The sequence below is a fragment of the Atractosteus spatula genome, chromosome 1 (genome assembly GCF_055471065.1).
Source record: "Atractosteus spatula isolate fAtrSpa1 chromosome 1, fAtrSpa1.hap1, whole genome shotgun sequence".
In the NCBI taxonomy this organism is placed as follows: Eukaryota; Metazoa; Chordata; class Actinopteri; order Semionotiformes; family Lepisosteidae; genus Atractosteus; species Atractosteus spatula.
Genome location: NC_142706.1, coordinates 72,326,995 through 72,352,370, shown reverse-complemented (window position 1 = coordinate 72,352,370; position 25,376 = coordinate 72,326,995). Strand labels below are relative to the sequence as shown.

Here is a 25,376-nt window from a genome sequence, read left to right as displayed (position 1 = left end):
TCTCTTGCGCGAGCACTAAATCTCACGGCGCCAGCCAGCGGCCAGGAGACAAGTACAATATCACGGGACAGGGGGCCTCATCATTGATTGTTACAGGTGAGACGGGGATTAGGAGGAGAGCCCGACTGATGGGTAACACCCCCGTGACTCTTTCCTGAGAGACGCCCTGGGATTTGGAATGGCCAAGGAGGGTCAGGACACCTCGGTTTTACGCCTCCCCCGAAGGACGGCGCCTGTTTGTGCAGCAGAGTGTCGCCATGAGGATGCTGGGGCATAAGAGAGCCACACAGCCCGCAGGGTGAGCGCTCCCTACTGGTCCCAGTCACCCCTCTCGCAGGAGCAGGAGCAGCAGCAGCAGCAACCTGAGCTTTCCCGGGGGGAATCTCCCATCCGGGTGCCGGCCGGGCTCACACCTGCTGGGCTGCCGTGGGTGAGCCCAGTCGAGAGTCGCAGGGTGAGACCTAGTCACCGGGGATTACTCGGCTCTCAGCACTTGAAAAGACCGACGGAGGACTCGTTCCCGCCGGAGCTGAATGTGCCTGCGAGTGTCGTGTCGTCTTCTTCCCCCGCCCCGCTGTGCTTGCTGTATTGTCTTTGAAGCCGGCCCCCGAGACGAGGCGGGCTGTTCCTGTGCCCCAATTAACACTTTACAGGTGCCATTCCCCGGCATTGTGGCCATTGTCGGAGGTCACACGCGATAAGATGAGGTGGAGGAGAGCGGGGCGTGCCCAGCGCCAGACATTGAAGGAAGGGGGCTGTGCGAGGTGAGGTGAGGCGCGACACGCCGGAGCCCCGACGCTGCTAATGCGGAGCACTTGTTGAACTGGCATTGAAAGGACGTGTGCGCACGGAGCGAGCCTTCCCTGCGGCGGAGCGTGGAAACTTTCTCCCCCCGCTGCAGGAGTTGTGTGCGGTGCGGTGCAGCGGTGCCGAGGGAAAAGCACGGAAGGCAGCAGGCTCTGGAGAGCAGGTAAGAGACGGAGCCTTGGGGGCAGGCGAGCAGGCGCGTTTTTCGGAAATTGCTGAAGAGGCTCCGGTGTTTGTTCGGTGTGTGGCAGGCGCACGTCGCGAGCTTGCGTAGCGATCTGCCGGTCTGGTGATATGTAAATGAGGCCGAATTGCATCCCGGGACATGCTGCGATGGCGAAATGGCGACTGCAGATGTGTAGGAAACGGCGCGCTCGTTTTCTCGTTTTGCCCACACTTTTGAGTGTTGGTGTGGCGTGTGAGTGTGCGAAAGAGTGGGCCCAGCAGGAGGCGGTGGCGTGCAGGGCGAGGAGCTGGCCTAGGCTGCGAGTGCTGTGCTGTGGGTGCGGGCCGCTTGCAGGGGCCTGTACAACTCATACTTACCTGGCAGGGGAGATACCTTGATCAAGAAGGAGGTTCACCCAGGGCGAGGCTCGGCCATTGCACTCCGGCTGTGCTGACCCCTGCGAATTCCCCAAATGTGGGAATCTCGACTGCATAATTTCTGGTAGTGGGGGACTGCGTTCGCGCTCTCCCCTGATGTGCTTGGTCCAATAACAGATGCGGCTTTGCTGTGTGCTGTGTGCTGGGGAGCTGTGCTGGGCTTCCGCGCTCGGCAGCCCCCCCCCCGTGAGCAGCACAACATGCTGGTGAAACCGCTTCATAGAGGGGGGTTATTAGAAAGACGCCCTGGGGTTTTTCACGAGCACTGGCAGACGACATGGTACTCGTGTTAGTGCCCGTTACAGACATACGCTATGCTTTCTTGTTCTTAACTCGGTTTTTCCCTTTTTTTCTGCTCACTCTGAATCCATCCCTGCTCATTTTGTTCGAGAATCTGTGCTCTGTTGGATACAAAGGGCCTTGGGTGGCTTTGAAGAATGCATTCGTCTTCTTCTAGACCAGTGGCTTCTAGAGTAGCGAATAGTCCTTACCCAGCAGAGCGCACTGTAATAAAAATACACAAGGAATCCCTGAGAAGTAGAAATGAATGATCCTACAGACATGTTCTGAATATTTGCCCCCTTCTTCTCTTTCTCTATCACTTTGTTTCTAGATTTCCTTTTCTGCCTTTTGAAGCACGGTATGCATGCTACAGCGGAAGGTGACCGAATCTGTCCTCGGACCAGGTAACATGGGGTTCACATAGTGCTGTTAATGTTGTTTTGACGGCGGCATGATTCACCCACTCAAACCCACATTGATTCAGATGTTTTAATGGTCCTGCATTTTATCCTCGGGTCTCGCGATCCCCTCGTACTCAGTTTCTGTTGTGCTGACTGGACCTCTCGGGACACAGCCGTATGGAAAGCCTTCAGCTTTTCTGTTTGGCTGTAGCTGTTGTAGAGGCGGTTCAACTGGCTCTCACCCCCTAAGCCTCAACTTAGTAGCAGAGACTACTACCCAGCATGAGGGTTTCACAGCTACTGCAGCACAAGCCCTACAAAATACAATCTTTCTTCTGGTTATACACGTTAAATGTTCACCTCGTGATAAGGTACTTAATTTGTGATCTTTCAGCTTGTCTGACCTTGGTGGTCTGACTGATTCTTGCTTTCTCCCGCTCTCTGTCCAGGTACAGTAATCCTTTATTGTTTTTCTCACACTCCATCAGTTTGACTTTGGAGTTCAGTCTATTGCACGTGTGTGTACCAGTTTGTAGTGCAATGTCACCTGACTACCTTATGTCCTGCACTCATAATATATATATATAGAGAGAGAGAGAGAGAGAGAGAAATACTGTAAATCTTAAGAACAAAATCCAACACCAAAAGCTCTCCATGAGTCATTATACCCCAGCATTGAAACTGAGTTCTTGCCAGCATGCAACACATCGCTAATCCAACCAGAAGACCAAGGTGTGAGGTCGACACATTGACTGTCACTTGCTATTGACTGACCTTCAATTGCAGATTTAGAGGCAGCTTCGATATTCGTTTTACAAACGTGTTTTTTTTCTAATACGAATCACATGCATGCCATTAAAAGAGCCATCTTTAGAGATCAGGATATTGATCATTTTTCTTGAGCATCTGAAGGGATGTGAGGGAGCTTCTCTTTCTGAACTGGCATGCCTAGAAAGTGGATGACCGTCGCGATACCGTTTGCCACTCAGCGTTGCCGAAGGAAACAAAAGTGGGAAGATTGAAATGTTTGGTATTTTCGGGAAATAAATGTCCATACTCGAGTTCTTCCTCCCAAAGCCTACGGCACCAACGGCGACCCCTGCTGGCCGAGAGAGCAAAAGCTTACAGCACCTGGTATTCCCAGGCGGTCTCCCATCCAAGTACTAACCAGGCCCGACCCTGCTTAGCTTCCGAGATCAGACGAGATCGGGCGTGTTCAGGGTGGTGTGGCCGTAAGCGAAAGCCGGGGCGCCGGACTCGCTACTTGAAGCTGTGTGGCGGGGGCGCCGTGCCCCCTGGGCGGGACTGAGGGATCGTTCATGTGCGATTCTTTGGAAAGGAGCCGCTTTCGAACTCAGTGCGTGCCTGGATGTTGGCGAATGTGCTCCCTTCAGTTGGCTTGCCCTGCTCTTGTCCCGCACTGGAGCAGGACAAACAAACTGCACGGAGGAGCACAAGGCAAGTCTTCACAAGACAGAAACCTCCAGTGCACAGCACTCTGAAAACATTTCGGGGCTGTCGCGTTTTATTTCGGCACATAAAGCGCACCGGCCCTACACGTCGGCCAGACGCGCGGCGCCTCCGCCCTCTTGTGGCCTTGCGGCGTCAGAGCAAGAGGCTCCTTCTCGCTGCCTTTCCGCTGTCCCGGCGGCCGGCGAGGAGGAAGCGCCGGGACGCTGTGCTGCAGAGCCCCGAGAGGGAACCTGGAGCGCACACTTTGTGGGGGGCGGGGGGCCGCGTTCGCGCCCTGCCCCGGTCTCTTGCGCGAGCACTAAATCTCACGGCGCCAGCCAGCGGCCAGGAGACAAGTACAATATCACGGGACAGGGGGCCTCATCATTGATTGTTACAGGTGAGACGGGGATTAGGAGGAGAGCCCGACTGATGGGTAACACCCCCGTGACTCTTTCTTGAGAGACGCCCTGGGATTTGGAATGGCCAAGGAGGGTCAGGACACCTCGGTTTTACGCCTCCCCCGAAGGACGGCGCCTGTTTGTGCAGCAGAGTGTCGCCATGAGGATGCTGGGGCATAAGAGAGCCACACAGCCCGCAGGGTGAGCGCTCCCTACTGGTCCCAGTCACCCCTCTCGCAGGAGCAGCAGCAGCAGCAGCAGCAGCAACCTGAGCTTTCCCGGGGGGAATCTCCCATCCGGGTGCCGGCCGGGCTCACACCTGCTGGGCTGCCGTGGGTGAGCCCAGTCGAGAGTCGCAGGGTGAGACCTAGTCACTGGGGATTACTCGGCTCTCAGCACTTGAAAAGACCGACGGAGGACTCGTTCCCGCCGGAGCTGAATGTGCCTGCGAGTGTCGTGTCGTCTTCTTCCCCCGCCCCGCTGTGCTTGCTGTATTGTCTTTGAAGCCGGCCCCCGAGACGAGGCGGGCTGTTCCTGTGCCCCAATTAACACTTTACAGGTGCCATTCCCCGGCATTGTGGCCATTGTCGGAGGTCACACGCGATAAGATGAGGTGGAGGAGAGCGGGGCGTGCCCAGCGCCAGACATTGAAGGAAGGGGGCTGTGCGAGGTGAGGTGAGGCGCGACACGCCGGAGCCCCGACGCTGCTAATGCGGAGCACTTGTTGAACTGGCATTGAAAGGACGTGTGCGCACGGAGCGAGCCTTCCCTGCGGCGGAGCGTGGAAACTTTCTCCCCCCGCTGCAGGAGTTGTGTGCGGTGCGGTGCAGCGGTGCCGAGGGAAAAGCACGGAAGGCAGCAGGCTCTGGAGAGCAGGTAAGAGACGGAGCCTTGGGGGCAGGCGAGCAGGCGCGTTTTTCGGAAATTGCTGAAGAGGCTCCGGTGTTTGTTCGGTGTGTGGCAGGCGCACGTCGCGAGCTTGCGTAGCGATCTGCCGGTCTGGTGATATGTAAATGAGGCCGAATTGCATCCCGGGACATGCTGCGATGGCGAAATGGCGACTGCAGATGTGTAGGAAACGGCGCGCTCGTTTTCTCGTTTTGCCCACACTTTTGAGTGTTGGTGTGGCGTGTGAGTGTGCGAAAGAGTGGGCCCAGCAGGAGGCGGTGGCGTGCAGGGCGAGGAGCTGGCCTAGGCTGCGAGTGCTGTGCTGTGGGTGCGGGCCGCTTGCAGGGGCCTGTACAACTCATACTTACCTGGCAGGGGAGATACCTTGATCAAGAAGGAGGTTCACCCAGGGCGAGGCTCGGCCATTGCACTCCGGCTGTGCTGACCCCTGCGAATTCCCCAAATGTGGGAATCTCGACTGCATAATTTCTGGTAGTGGGGGACTGCGTTCGCGCTCTCCCCTGATGTGCTTGGTCCAATAACAGATGCGGCTTTGCTGTGTGCTGTGTGCTGGGGAGCTGTGCTGGGCTTCCGCGCTCGGCAGCCCCCCCCCCGTGAGCAGCACAACGTGCTGGTGAAACCGCTTCATAGAGGGGGGTTATTAGAAAGACGCCCTGGGGTTTTTCACGAGCACTGGCAGACGACATGGTACTCGTGTTAGTGCCCGTTACAGACATACGCTATGCTTTCTTGTTCTTAACTCGGTTTTTCCCTTTTTTTCTGCTCACTCTGAATCCATCCCTGCTCATTTTGTTCGAGAATCTGTGCTCTGTTGGATACAAAGGGCCTTGGGTGGCTTTGAAGAATGCATTCGTCTTCTTCTAGACCAGTGGCTTCTAGAGTAGCGAATAGTCCTTACCCAGCAGAGCGCACTGTAATAAAAATACACAAGGAATCCCTGAGAAGTAGAAATGAATGATCCTACAGACATGTTCTGAATATTTGCCCCCTTCTTCTCTTTCTCTATCACTTTGTTTCTAGATTTCCTTTTCTGCCTTTTGAAGCACGGTATGCATGCTACAGCGGAAGGTGACCGAATCTGTCCTCGGACCAGGTAACATGGGGTTCACATAGTGCTGTTAATGTTGTTTTGACGGCGGCATGATTCACCCACTCAAACCCACATTGATTCAGATGTTTTAATGGTCCTGCATTTTATCCTCGGGTCTCGCGATCCCCTCGTACTCAGTTTCTGTTGTGCTGACTGGACCTCTCGGGACACAGCCGTATGGAAAGCCTTCAGCTTTTCTGTTTGGCTGTAGCTGTTGTAGAGGCGGTTCAACTGGCTCTCACCCCCTAAGCCTCAACTTAGTAGCAGAGACTACTACCCAGCATGAGGGTTTCACAGCTACTGCAGCACAAGCCCTACAAAATACAATCTTTCTTCTGGTTATACACGTTAAATGTTCACCTCGTGATAAGGTACTTAATTTGTGATCTTTCAGCTTGTCTGACCTTGGTGGTCTGACTGATTCTTGCTTTCTCCCGCTCTCTGTCCAGGTACAGTAATCCTTTATTGTTTTTCTCACACTCCATCAGTTTGACTTTGGAGTTCAGTCTATTGCACGTGTGTGTACCAGTTTGTAGTGCAATGTCACCTGACTACCTTATGTCCTGCACTCATAATATATATATAGAGAGAGAGAGAGAGAGAGAAATACTGTAAATCTTAAGAACAAAATCCAACACCAAAAGCTCTCCATGAGTCATTATACCCCAGCATTGAAACTGAGTTCTTGCCAGCATGCAACACATCGCTAATCCAACCAGAAGACCAAGGTGTGAGGTCGACACATTGACTGTCACTTGCTATTGACTGACCTTCAATTGCAGATTTAGAGGCAGCTTCGATATTCGTTTTACAAACGTGTTTTTTTTCTAATACGAATCACATGCATGCCATTAAAAGAGCCATCTTTAGAGATCAGGATATTGATCATTTTTCTTGAGCATCTGAAGGGATGTGAGGGAGCTTCTCTTTCTGAACTGGCATGCCTAGAAAGTGGATGACCGTCGCGATACCGTTTGCCACTCAGCGTTGCCGAAGGAAACAAAAGTGGGAAGATTGAAATGTTTGGTATTTTCGGGAAATAAATGTCCATACTCGAGTTCTTCCTCCCAAAGCCTACGGCACCAACGGCGACCCCTGCTGGCCGAGAGAGCAAAAGCTTACAGCACCTGGTATTCCCAGGCGGTCTCCCATCCAAGTACTAACCAGGCCCGACCCTGCTTAGCTTCCGAGATCAGACGAGATCGGGCGTGTTCAGGGTGGTGTGGCCGTAAGCGAAAGCCGGGGCGCCGGACTCGCTACTTGAAGCTGTGTGGCGGGGGCGCCGTGCCCCCTGGGCGGGACTGAGGGATCGTTCATGTGCGATTCTTTGGAAAGGAGCCGCTTTCGAACTCAGTGCGTGCCTGGATGTTGGCGAATGTGCTCCCTTCAGTTGGCTTGCCCTGCTCTTGTCCCGCACTGGAGCAGGACAAACAAACTGCACGGAGGAGCACAAGGCAAGTCTTCACAAGACAGAAACCTCCAGTGCACAGCACTCTGAAAACATTTCGGGGCTGTCGCGTTTTATTTCGGCACATAAAGCGCACCGGCCCTACACGTCGGCCAGACGCGCGGTGCCTCCGCCCTCTTGTGGCCTTGCGGCGTCAGAGCAAGAGGCTCCTTCTCGCTGCCTTTCCGCTGTCCCGGCGGCCGGCGAGGAGGAAGCGCCGGGACGCTGTGCTGCAGAGCCCCGAGAGGGAACCTGGAGCGCACACTTTGTGGGGGGCGGGGGGCCGCGTTCGCGCCCTGCCCCGGTCTCTTGCGCGAGCACTAAATCTCACGGCGCCAGCCAGCGGCCAGGAGACAAGTACAATATCACGGGACAGGGGGCCTCATCATTGATTGTTACAGGTGAGACGGGGATTAGGAGGAGAGCCCGACTGATGGGTAACACCCCCGTGACTCTTTCTTGAGAGACGCCCTGGGATTTGGAATGGCCAAGGAGGGTCAGGACACCTCGGTTTTACGCCTCCCCCGAAGGACGGCGCCTGTTTGTGCAGCAGAGTGTCGCCATGAGGATGCTGGGGCATAAGAGAGCCACACAGCCCGCAGGGTGAGCGCTCCCTACTGGTCCCAGTCACCCCTCTCGCAGGAGCAGGAGCAGCAGCAGCAGCAGCAGCAGCAGCAACCTGAGCTTTCCCGGGGGGAATCTCCCATCCGGGTGCCGGCCGGGCTCACACCTGCTGGGCTGCCGTGGGTGAGCCCAGTCGAGAGTCGCAGGGTGAGACCTAGTCACTGGGGATTACGCGGCTCTCAGCACTTGAAAAGACCGACGGAGGACTCGTTCCCGCCGGAGCTGAATGTGCCTGCGAGTGTCGTGTCGTCTTCTTCCCCCGCCCCGCTGTGCTTGCTGTATTGTCTTTGAAGCCGGCCCCCGAGACGAGGCGGGCTGTTCCTGTGCCCCAATTAACACTTTACAGGTGCCATTCCCCGGCATTGTGGCCATTGTCGGAGGTCACACGCGATAAGATGAGGTGGAGGAGAGCGGGGCGTGCCCAGCGCCAGACATTGAAGGAAGGGGGCTGTGCGAGGTGAGGTGAGGCGCGACACGCCGGAGCCCCGACGCTGCTAATGCGGAGCACTTGTTGAACTGGCATTGAAAGGACGTGTGCGCACGGAGCGAGCCTTCCCTGCGGCGGAGCGTGGAAACTTTCTCCCCCCGCTGCAGGAGTTGTGTGCGGTGCGGTGCAGCGGTGCCGAGGGAAAAGCACGGAAGGCAGCAGGCTCTGGAGAGCAGGTAAGAGACGGAGCCTTGGGGGCAGGCGAGCAGGCGCGTTTTTCGGAAATTGCTGAAGAGGCTCCGGTGTTTGTTCGGTGTGTGGCAGGCGCACGTCGCGAGCTTGCGTAGCGATCTGCCGGTCTGGTGATATGTAAATGAGGCCGAATTGCATCCCGGGACATGCTGCGATGGCGAAATGGCGACTGCAGATGTGTAGGAAACGGCGCGCTCGTTTTCTCGTTTTGCCCACACTTTTGAGTGTTGGTGTGGCGTGTGAGTGTGCGAAAGAGTGGGCCCAGCAGGAGGCGGTGGCGTGCAGGGCGAGGAGCTGGCCTAGGCTGCGAGTGCTGTGCTGTGGGTGCGGGCCGCTTGCAGGGGCCTGTACAACTCATACTTACCTGGCAGGGGAGATACCTTGATCAAGAAGGAGGTTCACCCAGGGCGAGGCTCGGCCATTGCACTCCGGCTGTGCTGACCCCTGCGAATTCCCCAAATGTGGGAATCTCGACTGCATAATTTCTGGTAGTGGGGGACTGCGTTCGCGCTCTCCCCTGATGTGCTTGGTCCAATAACAGATGCGGCTTTGCTGTGTGCTGTGTGCTGGGGAGCTGTGCTGGGCTTCCGCGCTCGGCAGCCCCCCCCCCGTGAGCAGCACAACATGCTGGTGAAACCGCTTCATAGAGGGGGGTTATTAGAAAGACGCCCTGGGGTTTTTCACGAGCACTGGCAGACGACATGGTACTCGTGTTAGTGCCCGTTACAGACATACGCTATGCTTTCTTGTTCTTAACTCGGTTTTTCCCTTTTTTTCTGCTCACTCTGAATCCATCCCTGCTCATTTTGTTCGAGAATCTGTGCTCTGTTGGATACAAAGGGCCTTGGGTGGCTTTGAAGAATGCATTCGTCTTCTTCTAGACCAGTGGCTTCTAGAGTAGCGAATAGTCCTTACCCAGCAGAGCGCACTGTAATAAAAATACACAAGGAATCCCTGAGAAGTAGAAATGAATGATCCTACAGACATGTTCTGAATATTTGCCCCCTTCTTCTCTTTCTCTATCACTTTGTTTCTAGATTTCCTTTTCTGCCTTTTGAAGCACGGTATGCATGCTACAGCGGAAGGTGACCGAATCTGTCCTCGGACCAGGTAACATGGGGTTCACATAGTGCTGTTAATGTTGTTTTGACGGCGGCATGATTCACCCACTCAAACCCACATTGATTCAGATGTTTTAATGGTCCTGCATTTTATCCTCGGGTCTCGCGATCCCCTCGTACTCAGTTTCTGTTGTGCTGACTGGACCTCTCGGGACACAGCCGTATGGAAAGCCTTCAGCTTTTCTGTTTGGCTGTAGCTGTTGTAGAGGCGGTTCAACTGGCTCTCACCCCCTAAGCCTCAACTTAGTAGCAGAGACTACTACCCAGCATGAGGGTTTCACAGCTACTGCAGCACAAGCCCTACAAAATACAATCTTTCTTCTGGTTATACACGTTAAATGTTCACCTCGTGATAAGGTACTTAATTTGTGATCTTTCAGCTTGTCTGACCTTGGTGGTCTGACTGATTCTTGCTTTCTCCCGCTCTCTGTCCAGGTACAGTAATCCTTTATTGTTTTTCTCACACTCCATCAGTTTGACTTTGGAGTTCAGTCTATTGCACGTGTGTGTACCAGTTTGTAGTGCAATGTCACCTGACTACCTTATGTCCTGCACTCATAATATATATATATAGAGAGAGAGAGAAATACTGTAAATCTTAAGAACAAAATCCAACACCAAAAGCTCTCCATGAGTCATTATACCCCAGCATTGAAACTGAGTTCTTGCCAGCATGCAACACATCGCTAATCCAACCAGAAGACCAAGGTGTGAGGTCGACACATTGACTGTCACTTGCTATTGACTGACCTTCAATTGCAGATTTAGAGGCAGCTTCGATATTCGTTTTACAAACGTGTTTTTTTTCTAATACGAATCACATGCATGCCATTAAAAGAGCCATCTTTAGAGATCAGGATATTGATCATTTTTCTTGAGCATCTGAAGGGATGTGAGGGAGCTTCTCTTTCTGAACTGGCATGCCTAGAAAGTGGATGACCGTCGCGATACCGTTTGCCACTCAGCGTTGCCGAAGGAAACAAAAGTGGGAAGATTGAAATGTTTGGTATTTTCGGGAAATAAATGTCCATACTCGAGTTCTTCCTCCCAAAGCCTACGGCACCAACGGCGACCCCTGCTGGCCGAGAGAGCAAAAGCTTACAGCACCTGGTATTCCCAGGCGGTCTCCCATCCAAGTACTAACCAGGCCCGACCCTGCTTAGCTTCCGAGATCAGACGAGATCGGGCGTGTTCAGGGTGGTGTGGCCGTAAGCGAAAGCCGGGGCGCCGGACTCGCTACTTGAAGCTGTGTGGCGGGGGCGCCGTGCCCCCTGGGCGGGACTGAGGGATCGTTCATGTGCGATTCTTTGGAAAGGAGCCGCTTTCGAACTCAGTGCGTGCCTGGATGTTGGCGAATGTGCTCCCTTCAGTTGGCTTGCCCTGCTCTTGTCCCGCACTGGAGCAGGACAAACAAACTGCACGGAGGAGCACAAGGCAAGTCTTCACAAGACAGAAACCTCCAGTGCACAGCACTCTGAAAACATTTCGGGGCTGTCGCGTTTTATTTCGGCACATAAAGCGCACCGGCCCTACACGTCGGCCAGACGCGCGGCGCCTCCGCCCTCTTGTGGCCTTGCGGCGTCAGAGCAAGAGGCTCCTTCTCGCTGCCTTTCCGCTGTCCCGGCGGCCGGCGAGGAGGAAGCGCCGGGACGCTGTGCTGCAGAGCCCCGAGAGGGAACCTGGAGCGCACACTTTGTGGGGGGCGGGGGGCCGCGTTCGCGCCCTGCCCCGGTCTCTTGCGCGAGCACTAAATCTCACGGCGCCAGCCAGCGGCCAGGAGACAAGTACAATATCACGGGACAGGGGGCCTCATCATTGATTGTTACAGGTGAGACGGGGATTAGGAGGAGAGCCCGACTGATGGGTAACACCCCCGTGACTCTTTCTTGAGAGACGCCCTGGGATTTGGAATGGCCAAGGAGGGTCAGGACACCTCGGTTTTACGCCTCCCCCGAAGGACGGCGCCTGTTTGTGCAGCAGAGTGTCGCCATGAGGATGCTGGGGCATAAGAGAGCCACACAGCCCGCAGGGTGAGCGCTCCCTACTGGTCCCAGTCACCCCTCTCGCAGGAGCAGGAGCAGCAGCAGCAGCAGCAGCAGCAGCAGCAGCAGCAACCTGAGCTTTCCCGGGGGGAATCTCCCATCCGGGTGCCGGCCGGGCTCACACCTGCTGGGCTGCCGTGGGTGAGCCCAGTCGAGAGTCGCAGGGTGAGACCTAGTCACTGGGGATTACTCGGCTCTCAGCACTTGAAAAGACCGACGGAGGACTCGTTCCCGCCGGAGCTGAATGTGCCTGCGAGTGTCGTGTCGTCTTCTTCCCCCGCCCCGCTGTGCTTGCTGTATTGTCTTTGAAGCCGGCCCCCGAGACGAGGCGGGCTGTTCCTGTGCCCCAATTAACACTTTACAGGTGCCATTCCCCGGCATTGTGGCCATTGTCGGAGGTCACACGCGATAAGATGAGGTGGAGGAGAGCGGGGCGTGCCCAGCGCCAGACATTGAAGGAAGGGGGCTGTGCGAGGTGAGGTGAGGCGCGACACGCCGGAGCCCCGACGCTGCTAATGCGGAGCACTTGTTGAACTGGCATTGAAAGGACGTGTGCGCACGGAGCGAGCCTTCCCTGCGGCGGAGCGTGGAAACTTTCTCCCCCCGCTGCAGGAGTTGTGTGCGGTGCGGTGCAGCGGTGCCGAGGGAAAAGCACGGAAGGCAGCAGGCTCTGGAGAGCAGGTAAGAGACGGAGCCTTGGGGGCAGGCGAGCAGGCGCGTTTTTCGGAAATTGCTGAAGAGGCTCCGGTGTTTGTTCGGTGTGTGGCAGGCGCACGTCGCGAGCTTGCGTAGCGATCTGCCGGTCTGGTGATATGTAAATGAGGCCGAATTGCATCCCGGGACATGCTGCGATGGCGAAATGGCGACTGCAGATGTGTAGGAAACGGCGCGCTCGTTTTCTCGTTTTGCCCACACTTTTGAGTGTTGGTGTGGCGTGTGAGTGTGTGAAAGAGTGGGCCCAGCAGGAGGCGGTGGCGTGCAGGGCGAGGAGCTGGCCTAGGCTGCGAGTGCTGTGCTGTGGGTGCGGGCCGCTTGCAGGGGCCTGTACAATTCATACTTACCTGGCAGGGGAGATACCTTGATCAAGAAGGAGGTTCACCCAGGGCGAGGCTCGGCCATTGCACTCCGGCTGTGCTGACCCCTGCGAATTCCCCAAATGTGGGAATCTCGACTGCATAATTTCTGGTAGTGGGGGACTGCGTTCGCGCTCTCCCCTGATGTGCTTGGTCCAATAACAGATGCGGCTTTGCTGTGTGCTGTGTGCTGGGGAGCTGTGCTGGGCTTCCGCGCTCGGCAGCCCCCCCCCCGTGAGCAGCACAACATGCTGGTGAAACCGCTTCATAGAGGGGGGTTATTAGAAAGACGCCCTGGGGTTTTTCACGAGCACTGGCAGACGACATGGTACTCGTGTTAGTGCCCGTTACAGACATACGCTATGCTTTCTTGTTCTTAACTCGGTTTTTCCCTTTTTTTCTGCTCACTCTGAATCCATCCCTGCTCATTTTGTTCGAGAATCTGTGCTCTGTTGGATACAAAGGGCCTTGGGTGGCTTTGAAGAATGCATTCGTCTTCTTCTAGACCAGTGGCTTCTAGAGTAGCGAATAGTCCTTACCCAGCAGAGCGCACTGTAATAAAAATACACAAGGAATCCCTGAGAAGTAGAAATGAATGATCCTACAGACATGTTCTGAATATTTGCCCCCTTCTTCTCTTTCTCTATCACTTTGTTTCTAGATTTCCTTTTCTGCCTTTTGAAGCACGGTATGCATGCTACAGCGGAAGGTGACCGAATCTGTCCTCGGACCAGGTAACATGGGGTTCACATAGTGCTGTTAATGTTGTTTTGACGGCGGCATGATTCACCCACTCAAACCCACATTGATTCAGATGTTTTAATGGTCCTGCATTTTATCCTCGGGTCTCGCGATCCCCTCGTACTCAGTTTCTGTTGTGCTGACTGGACCTCTCGGGACACAGCCGTATGGAAAGCCTTCAGCTTTTCTGTTTGGCTGTAGCTGTTGTAGAGGCGGTTCAACTGGCTCTCACCCCCTAAGCCTCAACTTAGTAGCAGAGACTACTACCCAGCATGAGGGTTTCACAGCTACTGCAGCACAAGCCCTACAAAATACAATCTTTCTTCTGGTTATACACGTTAAATGTTCACCTCGTGATAAGGTACTTAATTTGTGATCTTTCAGCTTGTCTGACCTTGGTGGTCTGACTGATTCTTGCTTTCTCCCGCTCTCTGTCCAGGTACAGTAATCCTTTATTGTTTTTCTCACACTCCATCAGTTTGACTTTGGAGTTCAGTCTATTGCACGTGTGTGTACCAGTTTGTAGTGCAATGTCACCTGACTACCTTATGTCCTGCACTCATAATATATATATATAGAGAGAGAGAGAGAGAGAGAAATACTGTAAATCTTAAGAACAAAATCCAACACCAAAAGCTCTCCATGAGTCATTATACCCCAGCATTGAAACTGAGTTCTTGCCAGCATGCAACACATCGCTAATCCAACCAGAAGACCAAGGTGTGAGGTCGACACATTGACTGTCACTTGCTATTGACTGACCTTCAATTGCAGATTTAGAGGCAGCTTCGATATTCGTTTTACAAACGTGTTTTTTTTCTAATACGAATCACATGCATGCCATTAAAAGAGCCATCTTTAGAGATCAGGATATTGATCATTTTTCTTGAGCATCTGAAGGGATGTGAGGGAGCTTCTCTTTCTGAACTGGCATGCCTAGAAAGTGGATGACCGTCGCGATACCGTTTGCCACTCAGCGTTGCCGAAGGAAACAAAAGTGGGAAGATTGAAATGTTTGGTATTTTCGGGAAATAAATGTCCATACTCGAGTTCTTCCTCCCAAAGCCTACGGCACCAACGGCGACCCCTGCTGGCCGAGAGAGCAAAAGCTTACAGCACCTGGTATTCCCAGGCGGTCTCCCATCCAAGTACTAACCAGGCCCGACCCTGCTTAGCTTCCGAGATCAGACGAGATCGGGCGTGTTCAGGGTGGTGTGGCCGTAAGCGAAAGCCGGGGCGCCGGACTCGCTACTTGAAGCTGTGTGGCGGGGGCGCCGTGCCCCCTGGGCGGGACTGAGGGATCGTTCATGTGCGATTCTTTGGAAAGGAGCCGCTTTCGAACTCAGTGCGTGCCTGGATGTTGGCGAATGTGCTCCCTTCAGTTGGCTTGCCCTGCTCTTGTCCCGCACTGGAGCAGGACAAACAAACTGCACGGAGGAGCACAAGGCAAGTCTTCACAAGACAGAAACCTCCAGTGCACAGCACTCTGAAAACATTTCGGGGCTGTCGCGTTTTATTTCGGCACATAAAGCGCACCGGCCCTACACGTCGGCCAGACGCGCGGCGCCTCCGCCCTCTTGTGGCCTTGCGGCGTCAGAGCAAGAGGCTCCTTCTCGCTGCCTTTCCGCTGTCCCGGCGGCCGGCGAGGAGGAAGCGCCGGGACGCTGTGCTGCAGAGCCCCGAGAGGGAACCTGGAGCGCACACTTTGTGGGGGGCGGGGGGCCGCGTTCGCGCCCTGCCCCGGTCTCTTGCGCGAGCACTAAATCTCACGGCGCCAGCCAGCGGCCAGGAGACAAGTACAATATCACGGGACAGGGGGCCTCATCATTGATTGTTACAGGTGAGACGGGGATTAGGAGGAGAGCCCGACTGATGGGTAACACCCCCGTGACTCTTTCTTGAGAGACGCCCTGGGATTTGGAATGGCCAAGGAGGGTCAGGACACCTCGGTTTTACGCCTCCCCCGAAGGACGGCGCCTGTTTGTGCAGCAGAGTGTCGCCATGAGGATGCTGGGGCATAAGAGAGCCACACAGCCCGCAGGGTGAGCGCTCCCTACTGGTCCCAGTCACCCCTCTCGCAGGAGCAGGAGCAGCAGCAGCAGCAGCAGCAGCAGCAGCAGCAGCAACCTGAGCTTTCCCGGGGGGAATCTCCCATCCGGGTGCCGGCCGGGCTCACACCTGCTGGGCTGCCGTGGGTGAGCCCAGTCGAGAGTCGCAGGGTGAGACCTAGTCACTGGGGATTACTCGGCTCTCAGCACTTGAAAAGACCGACGGAGGACTCGTTCCCGCCGGAGCTGAATGTGCCTGCGAGTGTCGTGTCGTCTTCTTCCCCCGCCCCGCTGTGCTTGCTGTATTGTCTTTGAAGCCGGCCCCCGAGACGAGGCGGGCTGTTCCTGTGCCCCAATTAACACTTTACAGGTGCCATTCCCCGGCATTGTGGCCATTGTCGGAGGTCACACGCGATAAGATGAGGTGGAGGAGAGCGGGGCGTGCCCAGCGCCAGACATTGAAGGAAGGGGGCTGTGCGAGGTGAGGTGAGGCGCGACACGCCGGAGCCCCGACGCTGCTAATGCGGAGCACTTGTTGAACTGGCATTGAAAGGACGTGTGCGCACGGAGCGAGCCTTCCCTGCGGCGGAGCGTGGAAACTTTCTCCCCCCGCTGCAGGAGTTGTGTGCGGTGCGGTGCAGCGGTGCCGAGGGAAAAGCACGGAAGGCAGCAGGCTCTGGAGAGCAGGTAAGAGACGGAGCCTTGGGGGCAGGCGAGCAGGCGCGTTTTTCGGAAATTGCTGAAGAGGCTCCGGTGTTTGTTCGGTGTGTGGCAGGCGCACGTCGCGAGCTTGCGTAGCGATCTGCCGGTCTGGTGATATGTAAATGAGGCCGAATTGCATCCCGGGACATGCTGCGATGGCGAAATGGCGACTGCAGATGTGTAGGAAACGGCGCGCTCGTTTTCTCGTTTTGCCCACACTTTTGAGTGTTGGTGTGGCGTGTGAGTGTGTGAAAGAGTGGGCCCAGCAGGAGGCGGTGGCGTGCAGGGCGAGGAGCTGGCCTAGGCTGCGAGTGCTGTGCTGTGGGTGCGGGCCGCTTGCAGGGGCCTGTACAATTCATACTTACCTGGCAGGGGAGATACCTTGATCAAGAAGGAGGTTCACCCAGGGCGAGGCTCGGCCATTGCACTCCGGCTGTGCTGACCCCTGCGAATTCCCCAAATGTGGGAATCTCGACTGCATAATTTCTGGTAGTGGGGGACTGCGTTCGCGCTCTCCCCTGATGTGCTTGGTCCAATAACAGATGCGGCTTTGCTGTGTGCTGTGTGCTGGGGAGCTGTGCTGGGCTTCCGCGCTCGGCAGCCCCCCCCCCGTGAGCAGCACAACATGCTGGTGAAACCGCTTCATAGAGGGGGGTTATTAGAAAGACGCCCTGGGGTTTTTCACGAGCACTGGCAGACGACATGGTACTCGTGTTAGTGCCCGTTACAGACATACGCTATGCTTTCTTGTTCTTAACTCGGTTTTTCCCTTTTTTTCTGCTCACTCTGAATCCATCCCTGCTCATTTTGTTCGAGAATCTGTGCTCTGTTGGATACAAAGGGCCTTGGGTGGCTTTGAAGAATGCATTCGTCTTCTTCTAGACCAGTGGCTTCTAGAGTAGCGAATAGTCCTTACCCAGCAGAGCGCACTGTAATAAAAATACACAAGGAATCCCTGAGAAGTAGAAATGAATGATCCTACAGACATGTTCTGAATATTTGCCCCCTTCTTCTCTTTCTCTATCACTTTGTTTCTAGATTTCCTTTTCTGCCTTTTGAAGCACGGTATGCATGCTACAGCGGAAGGTGACCGAATCTGTCCTCGGACCAGGTAACATGGGGTTCACATAGTGCTGTTAATGTTGTTTTGACGGCGGCATGATTCACCCACTCAAACCCACATTGATTCAGATGTTTTAATGGTCCTGCATTTTATCCTCGGGTCTCGCGATCCCCTCGTACTCAGTTTCTGTTGTGCTGACTGGACCTCTCGGGACACAGCCGTATGGAAAGCCTTCAGCTTTTCTGTTTGGCTGTAGCTGTTGTAGAGGCGGTTCAACTGGCTCTCACCCCCTAAGCCTCAACTTAGTAGCAGAGACTACTACCCAGCATGAGGGTTTCACAGCTACTGCAGCACAAGCCCTACAAAATACAATCTTTCTTCTGGTTATACACGTTAAATGTTCACCTCGTGATAAGGTACTTAATTTGTGATCTTTCAGCTTGTCTGACCTTGGTGGTCTGACTGATTCTTGCTTTCTCCCGCTCTCTGTCCAGGTACAGTAATCCTTTATTGTTTTTCTCACACTCCATCAGTTTGACTTTGGAGTTCAGTCTATTGCACGTGTGTGTACCAGTTTGTAGTGCAATGTCACCTGACTACCTTATGTCCTGCACTCATAATATATATATATAGAGAGAGAGAGAGAGAGAGAAATACTGTAAATCTTAAGAACAAAATCCAACACCAAAAGCTCTCCATGAGTCATTATACCCCAGCATTGAAACTGAGTTCTTGCCAGCATGCAACACATCGCTAATCCAACCAGAAGACCAAGGTGTGAGGTCGACACATTGACTGTCACTTGCTATTGACTGACCTTCAATTGCAGATTTAGAGGCAGCTTCGATATTCGTTTTACAAACGTGTTTTTTTTCTAATACGAATCACATGCATGCCATTAAAAGAGCCATCTTTAGAGATCAGGATATTGATCATTTTTCTTGAGCATCTGAAGGGATGTGAGGGAGCTTCTCTTTCTGAACTGGCATGCCTAGAAAGTGGATGACCGTCGCGATACCGTTTGCCACTCAGCGTTGCCGAAGGAAACAAAAGTGGGAAGATTGAAATGTTTGGTATTTTCGGGAAATAAATGTCCATACTCGAGTTCTTCCTCCCAAAGCCTACGGCACCAACGGCGACCCCTGCTGGCCGAGAGAGCAAAAGCTTACAGCACCTGGTATTCCCAGGCGGTCTCCCATCCAAGTACTAACCAGGCCCGACCCTGCTTAGCTTCCGAGATCAGACGAGATCGGGCGTGTTCAGGGTGGTGTGGCCGTAAGCGAAAGCCGGGGCGCCGGACTCGCTACTTGAAGCTGTGTGGCGGGGGCGCCGTGCCCCCTGGGCGGGACTGAGGGATCGTTCATGTGCGATTCTTTGGAAAGGAGCCGCTTTCGAACTCAGTGCGTGCCTGGATGTTGGCGAATGTGCTCCCTTCAGTTGGCTTGCCCTGCTCTTGTCCCGCACTGGAGCAGGACAAACAAACTGCACGGAGGAGCACAAGGCAAGTCTTCACAAGACAGAAACCTCCAGTGCACAGCACTCTGAAAACATTTCGGGGCTGTCGCGTTTTATTTCGGCACATAAAGCGCACCGGCCCTACACGTCGGCCAGACGCGCGGCGCCTCCGCCCTCTTGTGGCCTTGCGGCGTCAGAGCAAGAGGCTCCTTCTCGCTGCCTTTCCGCTGTCCCGGCGGCCGGCGAGGAGGAAGCGCCGGGACGCTGTGCTGCAGAGCCCCGAGAGGGAACCTGGAGCGCACACTTTGTGGGGGGCGGGGGGCCGCGTTCGCGCCCTGCCCCGGTCTCTTGCGCGAGCACTAAATCTCACGGCGCCAGCCAGCGGCCAGGAGACAAGTACAATATCACGGGACAGGGGGCCTCATCATTGATTGTTACAGGTGAGACGGGGATTAGGAGGAGAGCCCGACTGATGGGTAACACCCCCGTGACTCTTTCTTGAGAGACGCCCTGGGATTTGGAATGGCCAAGGAGGGTCAGGACACCTCGGTTTTACGCCTCCCCCGAAGGACGGCGCCTGTTTGTGCAGCAGAGTGTCGCCATGAGGATGCTGGGGCATAAGAGAGCCACACAGCCCGCAGGGTGAGCGCTCCCTACTGGTCCCAGTCACCCCTCTCGCAGGAGCAGGAGCAGCAGCAGCAGCAGCAGCAGCAGCAACCTGAGCTTTCCCGGGGGGAATCTCCCATCCGGGTGCCGGCCGGGCTCACACCTGCTGGGCTGCCGTGGGTGAGCCCAGTCGAGAGTCGCAGGGTGAGACCTAGTCACTGGGGATTACTCGGCTCTCAGCACTTGAAAAGACCGACGGAGGACTCGTTCCCGCCGGAGCTGAATGTGCCTGCGAGTGTCGTGTCGTCTTCTTCCCCCGCCCCGCTGTGCTTGCTGTATTGTCTTTGAAGCCGGCCCCCGAGACGAGGCGGGCTGTTCCTGTGCCCCAATTAACACTTTACAGGTGCCATTCCCCGGCATTGTGGCCATTGTCGGAGGTCACACGCGATAAGATGAGGTGGAGGAGAGCGGGGCGTGCCCAGCGCCAGACATTGAAGGAAGGGGGCTGTGCGAGGTGAGGTGAGGCGCGACACGCCGGAGCCCCGACGCTGCTAATGCGGAGCACTTGTTGAACTGGCATTGAAAGGACGTGTGCGCACGGAGCGAGCCTTCCCTGCGGCGGAGCGTGGAAACTTTCTCCCCCCGCTGCAGGAGTTGTGTGCGGTGCGGTGCAGCGGTGCCGAGGGAAAAGCACGGAAGGCAGCAGGCTCTGGAGAGCAGGTAAGAGACGGAGCCTTGGGGGCAGGCGAGCAGGCGCGTTTTTCGGAAATTGCTGAAGAGGCTCCGGTGTTTGTTCGGTGTGTGGCAGGCGCACGTCGCGAGCTTGCGTAGCGATCTGCCGGTCTGGTGATATGTAAATGAGGCCGAATTGCATCCCGGGACATGCTGCGATGGCGAAATGGCGACTGCAGATGTGTAGGAAACGGCGCGCTCGTTTTCTCGTTTTGCCCACACTTTTGAGTGTTGGTGTGGCGTGTGAGTGTGCGAAAGAGTGGGCCCAGCAGGAGGCGGTGGCGTGCAGGGCGAGGAGCTGGCCTAGGCTGCGAGTGCTGTGCTGTGGGTGCGGGCCGCTTGCAGGGGCCTGTACAACTCATACTTACCTGGCAGGGGAGATACCTTGATCAAGAAGGAGGTTCACCCAGGGCGAGGCTCGGCCATTGCACTCCGGCTGTGCTGACCCCTGCGAATTCCCCAAATGTGGGAATCTCGACTGCATAATTTCTGGTAGTGGGGGACTGCGTTCGCGCTCTCCCCTGATGTGCTTGGTCCAATAACAGATGCGGCTTTGCTGTGTGCTGTGTGCTGGGGAGCTGTGCTGGGCTTCCGCGCTCGGCAGCCCCCCCCCCGTGAGCAGCACAACATGCTGGTGAAACCGCTTCATAGAGGGGGGTTATTAGAAAGACGCCCTGGGGTTTTTCACGAGCACTGGCAGACGACATGGTACTCGTGTTAGTGCCCGTTACAGACATACGCTATGCTTTCTTGTTCTTAACTCGGTTTTTCCCTTTTTTTCTGCTCACTCTGAATCCATCCCTGCTCATTTTGTTCGAGAATCTGTGCTCTGTTGGATACAAAGGGCCTTGGGTGGCTTTGAAGAATGCATTCGTCTTCTTCTAGACCAGTGGCTTCTAGAGTAGCGAATAGTCCTTACCCAGCAGAGCGCACTGTAATAAAAATACACAAGGAATCCCTGAGAAGTAGAAATGAATGATCCTACAGACATGTTCTGAATATTTGCCCCCTTCTTCTCTTTCTCTATCACTTTGTTTCTAGATTTCCTTTTCTGCCTTTTGAAGCACGGTATGCATGCTACAGCGGAAGGTGACCGAATCTGTCCTCGGACCAGGTAACATGGGGTTCACATAGTGCTGTTAATGTTGTTTTGACGGCGGCATGATTCACCCACTCAAACCCACATTGATTCAGATGTTTTAATGGTCCTGCATTTTATCCTCGGGTCTCGCGATCCCCTCGTACTCAGTTTCTGTTGTGCTGACTGGACCTCTCGGGACACAGCCGTATGGAAAGCCTTCAGCTTTTCTGTTTGGCTGTAGCTGTTGTAGAGGCGGTTCAACTGGCTCTCACCCCCTAAGCCTCAACTTAGTAGCAGAGACTACTACCCAGCATGAGGGTTTCACAGCTACTGCAGCACAAGCCCTACAAAATACAATCTTTCTTCTGGTTATACACGTTAAATGTTCACCTCGTGATAAGGTACTTAATTTGTGATCTTTCAGCTTGTCTGACCTTGGTGGTCTGACTGATTCTTGCTTTCTCCCGCTCTCTGTCCAGGTACAGTAATCCTTTATTGTTTTTCTCACACTCCATCAGTTTGACTTTGGAGTTCAGTCTATTGCACGTGTGTGTACCAGTTTGTAGTGCAATGTCACCTGACTACCTTATGTCCTGCACTCATAATATATATATATAGAGAGAGAGAGAGAGAGAGAAATACTGTAAATCTTAAGAACAAAATCCAACACCAAAAGCTCTCCATGAGTCATTATACCCCAGCATTGAAACTGAGTTCTTGCCAGCATGCAACACATCGCTAATCCAACCAGAAGACCAAGGTGTGAGGTCGACACATTGACTGTCACTTGCTATTGACTGACCTTCAATTGCAGATTTAGAGGCAGCTTCGATATTCGTTTTACAAACGTGTTTTTTTTCTAATACGAATCACATGCATGCCATTAAAAGAGCCATCTTTAGAGATCAGGATATTGATCATTTTTCTTGAGCATCTGAAGGGATGTGAGGGAGCTTCTCTTTCTGAACTGGCATGCCTAGAAAGTGGATGACCGTCGCGATACCGTTTGCCACTCAGCGTTGCCGAAGGAAACAAAAGTGGGAAGATTGAAATGTTTGGTATTTTCGGGAAATAAATGTCCATACTCGAGTTCTTCCTCCCAAAGCCTACGGCACCAACGGCGACCCCTGCTGGCCGAGAGAGCAAAAGCTTACAGCACCTGGTATTCCCAGGCGGTCTCCCATCCAAGTACTAACCAGGCCCGACCCTGCTTAGCTTCCGAGATCAGACGAGATCGGGCGTGTTCAGGGTGGTGTGGCCGTAAGCGAAAGCCGGGGCGCCGGACTCGCTACTTGAAGCTGTGTGGCGGGGGCGCCGTGCCCCCTGGGCGGGACTGAGGGATCGTTCATGTGCGATTCTTTGGAAAGGAGCCGCTTTCGAACTCAGTGCGTGCCTGGATGTTGGCGAATGTGCTCCCTTCAGTTGGCTTGCCCTGCTCTTGTCCCGCACTGGAGCAGGACAAACAAACTGCACGGAGGAGCACAAGGCAAGTCTTCACAAGACAGAAACCTCCAGTGCACAGCACTCTGAAAACATTTCGGGGCTGTCGCGTTTTATTTCGGCACATAAAGCGCACCGGCCCTACACGTCGGCCAGACGCGCGGCGCCTCCGCCCTCTTGTGGCCTTGCGGCGTCAGAGCAAGAGGCTCCTTCTCGCTGCCTTTCCGCTGTCCCGGCGGCCGGCGAGGAGGAAGCGCCGGGACGCTGTGCTGCAGAGCCCCGAGAGGGAACCTGGAGCGCACACTTTGTGGGGGGCGGGGGGCCGCGTTCGCGCCCTGCCCCGGTCTCTTGCGCGAGCACTAAATCTCACGGCGCCAGCCAGCGGCCAGGAGACAAGTACAATATCACGGGACAGGGGGCCTCATCATTGATTGTTACAGGTGAGACGGGGATTAGGAGGAGAGCCCGACTGATGGGTAACACCCCCGTGACTCTTTCTTGAGAGACGCCCTGGGATTTGGAATGGCCAAGGAGGGTCAGGACACCTCGGTTTTACGCCTCCCCCGAAGGACGGCGCCTGTTTGTGCAGCAGAGTGTCGCCATGAGGATGCTGGGGCATAAGAGAGCCACACAGCCCGCAGGGTGAGCGCTCCCTACTGGTCCCAGTCACCCCTCTCGCAGGAGCAGGAGCAGCAGCAGCAGCAGCAGCAGCAGCAACCTGAGCTTTCCCGGGGGGAATCTCCCATCCGGGTGCCGGCCGGGCTCACACCTGCTGGGCTGCCGTGGGTGAGCCCAGTCGAGAGTCGCAGGGTGAGACCTAGTCACTGGGGATTACTCGGCTCTCAGCACTTGAAAAGACCGACGGAGGACTCGTTCCCGCCGGAGCTGAATGTGCCTGCGAGTGTCGTGTCGTCTTCTTCCCCCGCCCCGCTGTGCTTGCTGTATTGTCTTTGAAGCCGGCCCCCGAGACGAGGCGGGCTGTTCCTGTGCCCCAATTAACACTTTACAGGTGCCATTCCCCGGCATTGTGGCCATTGTCGGAGGTCACACGCGATAAGATGAGGTGGAGGAGAGCGGGGCGTGCCCAGCGCCAGACATTGAAGGAAGGGGGCTGTGCGAGGTGAGGTGAGGCGCGACACGCCGGAGCCCCGACGCTGCTAATGCGGAGCACTTGTTGAACTGGCATTGAAAGGACGTGTGCGCACGGAGCGAGCCTTCCCTGCGGCGGAGCGTGGAAACTTTCTCCCCCCGCTGCAGGAGTTGTGTGCGGTGCGGTGCAGCGGTGCCGAGGGAAAAGCACGGAAGGCAGCAGGCTCTGGAGAGCAGGTAAGAGACGGAGCCTTGGGGGCAGGCGAGCAGGCGCGTTTTTCGGAAATTGCTGAAGAGGCTCCGGTGTTTGTTCGGTGTGTGGCAGGCGCACGTCGCGAGCTTGCGTAGCGATCTGCCGGTCTGGTGATATGTAAATGAGGCCGAATTGCATCCCGGGACATGCTGCGATGGCGAAATGGCGACTGCAGATGTGTAGGAAACGGCGCGCTCGTTTTCTCGTTTTGCCCACACTTTTGAGTGTTGGTGTGGCGTGTGAGTGTGCGAAAGAGTGGGCCCAGCAGGAGGCGGTGGCGTGCAGGGCGAGGAGCTGGCCTAGGCTGCGAGTGCTGTGCTGTGGGTGCGGGCCGCTTGCAGGGGCCTGTACAACTCATACTTACCTGGCAGGGGAGATACCTTGATCAAGAAGGAGGTTCACCCAGGGCGAGGCTCGGCCATTGCACTCCGGCTGTGCTGACCCCTGCGAATTCCCCAAATGTGGGAATCTCGACTGCATAATTTCTGGTAGTGGGGGACTGCGTTCGCGCTCTCCCCTGATGTGCTTGGTCCAATAACAGATGCGGCTTTGCTGTGTGCTGTGTGCTGGGGAGCTGTGCTGGGCTTCCGCGCTCGGCAGCCCCCCCCCCGTGAGCAGCACAACATGCTGGTGAAACCGCTTCATAGAGGGGGGTTATTAGAAAGACGCCCTGGGGTTTTTCACGAGCACTGGCAGACGACATGGTACTCGTGTTAGTGCCCGTTACAGACATACGCTATGCTTTCTTGTTCTTAACTCGGTTTTTCCCTTTTTTTCTGCTCACTCTGAATCCATCCCTGCTCATTTTGTTCGAGAATCTGTGCTCTGTTGGATACAAAGGGCCTTGGGTGGCTTTGAAGAATGCATTCGTCTTCTTCTAGACCAGTGGCTTCTAGAGTAGCGAATAGTCCTTACCCAGCAGAGCGCACTGTAATAAAAATACACAAGGAATCCCTGAGAAGTAGAAATGAATGATCCTACAGACATGTTCTGAATATTTGCCCCCTTCTTCTCTTTCTCTATCACTTTGTTTCTAGATTTCCTTTTCTGCCTTTTGAAGCACGGTATGCATGCTACAGCGGAAGGTGACCGAATCTGTCCTCGGACCAGGTAACATGGGGTTCACATAGTGCTGTTAATGTTGTTTTGACGGCGGCATGATTCACCCACTCAAACCCACATTGATTCAGATGTTTTAATGGTCCTGCATTTTATCCTCGGGTCTCGCGATCCCC

At 55.0% G+C, this 25,376-nt stretch overlaps 13 non-coding genes across 13 annotated transcripts; 7 read left to right on the top strand and 6 right to left on the bottom strand.

Moving 5' to 3' along the window:
* The first annotated feature begins 1,342 nt into the window (after positions 1 to 1,342).
* On the top strand, positions 1,343 to 1,506 carry LOC148841749 (U1 spliceosomal RNA). The gene has a single exon (XR_016092550.1). It is a non-coding gene; the product is annotated as a U1 spliceosomal RNA (small nuclear RNA).
* Positions 1,507 to 3,212: 1,706 nt separating this feature from the next.
* On the bottom strand, positions 3,213 to 3,331 carry LOC148841748 (5S ribosomal RNA). Its single transcript, XR_016093108.1, has one exon. It is a non-coding gene; the product is annotated as a 5S ribosomal RNA (ribosomal RNA).
* A 1,863-nt stretch (positions 3,332 to 5,194) lies between these two features.
* LOC148841747 (U1 spliceosomal RNA) lies at positions 5,195 to 5,358 on the top strand. The gene has a single exon (XR_016092430.1). It is a non-coding gene; the product is annotated as a U1 spliceosomal RNA (small nuclear RNA).
* Positions 5,359 to 7,060: 1,702 nt separating this feature from the next.
* LOC148841746 (5S ribosomal RNA) lies at positions 7,061 to 7,179 on the bottom strand. Its single transcript, XR_016093106.1, has one exon. It is a non-coding gene; the product is annotated as a 5S ribosomal RNA (ribosomal RNA).
* Positions 7,180 to 9,051: 1,872 nt separating this feature from the next.
* On the top strand, positions 9,052 to 9,215 carry LOC148841745 (U1 spliceosomal RNA). The gene has a single exon (XR_016092309.1). It is a non-coding gene; the product is annotated as a U1 spliceosomal RNA (small nuclear RNA).
* Positions 9,216 to 10,911: 1,696 nt separating this feature from the next.
* LOC148841744 (5S ribosomal RNA) lies at positions 10,912 to 11,030 on the bottom strand. Its single transcript, XR_016093104.1, has one exon. It is a non-coding gene; the product is annotated as a 5S ribosomal RNA (ribosomal RNA).
* Positions 11,031 to 12,911: 1,881 nt separating this feature from the next.
* LOC148841743 (U1 spliceosomal RNA) lies at positions 12,912 to 13,075 on the top strand. The gene has a single exon (XR_016092190.1). It is a non-coding gene; the product is annotated as a U1 spliceosomal RNA (small nuclear RNA).
* A 1,704-nt stretch (positions 13,076 to 14,779) lies between these two features.
* Positions 14,780 to 14,898, bottom strand: LOC148841742 (5S ribosomal RNA). Its single transcript, XR_016093102.1, has one exon. It is a non-coding gene; the product is annotated as a 5S ribosomal RNA (ribosomal RNA).
* A 1,881-nt stretch (positions 14,899 to 16,779) lies between these two features.
* LOC148841741 (U1 spliceosomal RNA) lies at positions 16,780 to 16,943 on the top strand. The gene has a single exon (XR_016092058.1). It is a non-coding gene; the product is annotated as a U1 spliceosomal RNA (small nuclear RNA).
* A 1,704-nt stretch (positions 16,944 to 18,647) lies between these two features.
* On the bottom strand, positions 18,648 to 18,766 carry LOC148841740 (5S ribosomal RNA). Its single transcript, XR_016093098.1, has one exon. It is a non-coding gene; the product is annotated as a 5S ribosomal RNA (ribosomal RNA).
* A 1,872-nt stretch (positions 18,767 to 20,638) lies between these two features.
* On the top strand, positions 20,639 to 20,802 carry LOC148841739 (U1 spliceosomal RNA). Its single transcript, XR_016091937.1, has one exon. It is a non-coding gene; the product is annotated as a U1 spliceosomal RNA (small nuclear RNA).
* A 1,704-nt stretch (positions 20,803 to 22,506) lies between these two features.
* LOC148841738 (5S ribosomal RNA) lies at positions 22,507 to 22,625 on the bottom strand. The gene has a single exon (XR_016093097.1). It is a non-coding gene; the product is annotated as a 5S ribosomal RNA (ribosomal RNA).
* A 1,872-nt stretch (positions 22,626 to 24,497) lies between these two features.
* LOC148841737 (U1 spliceosomal RNA) lies at positions 24,498 to 24,661 on the top strand. The gene has a single exon (XR_016091833.1). It is a non-coding gene; the product is annotated as a U1 spliceosomal RNA (small nuclear RNA).
* Positions 24,662 to 25,376: the final 715 nt, after the last annotated feature.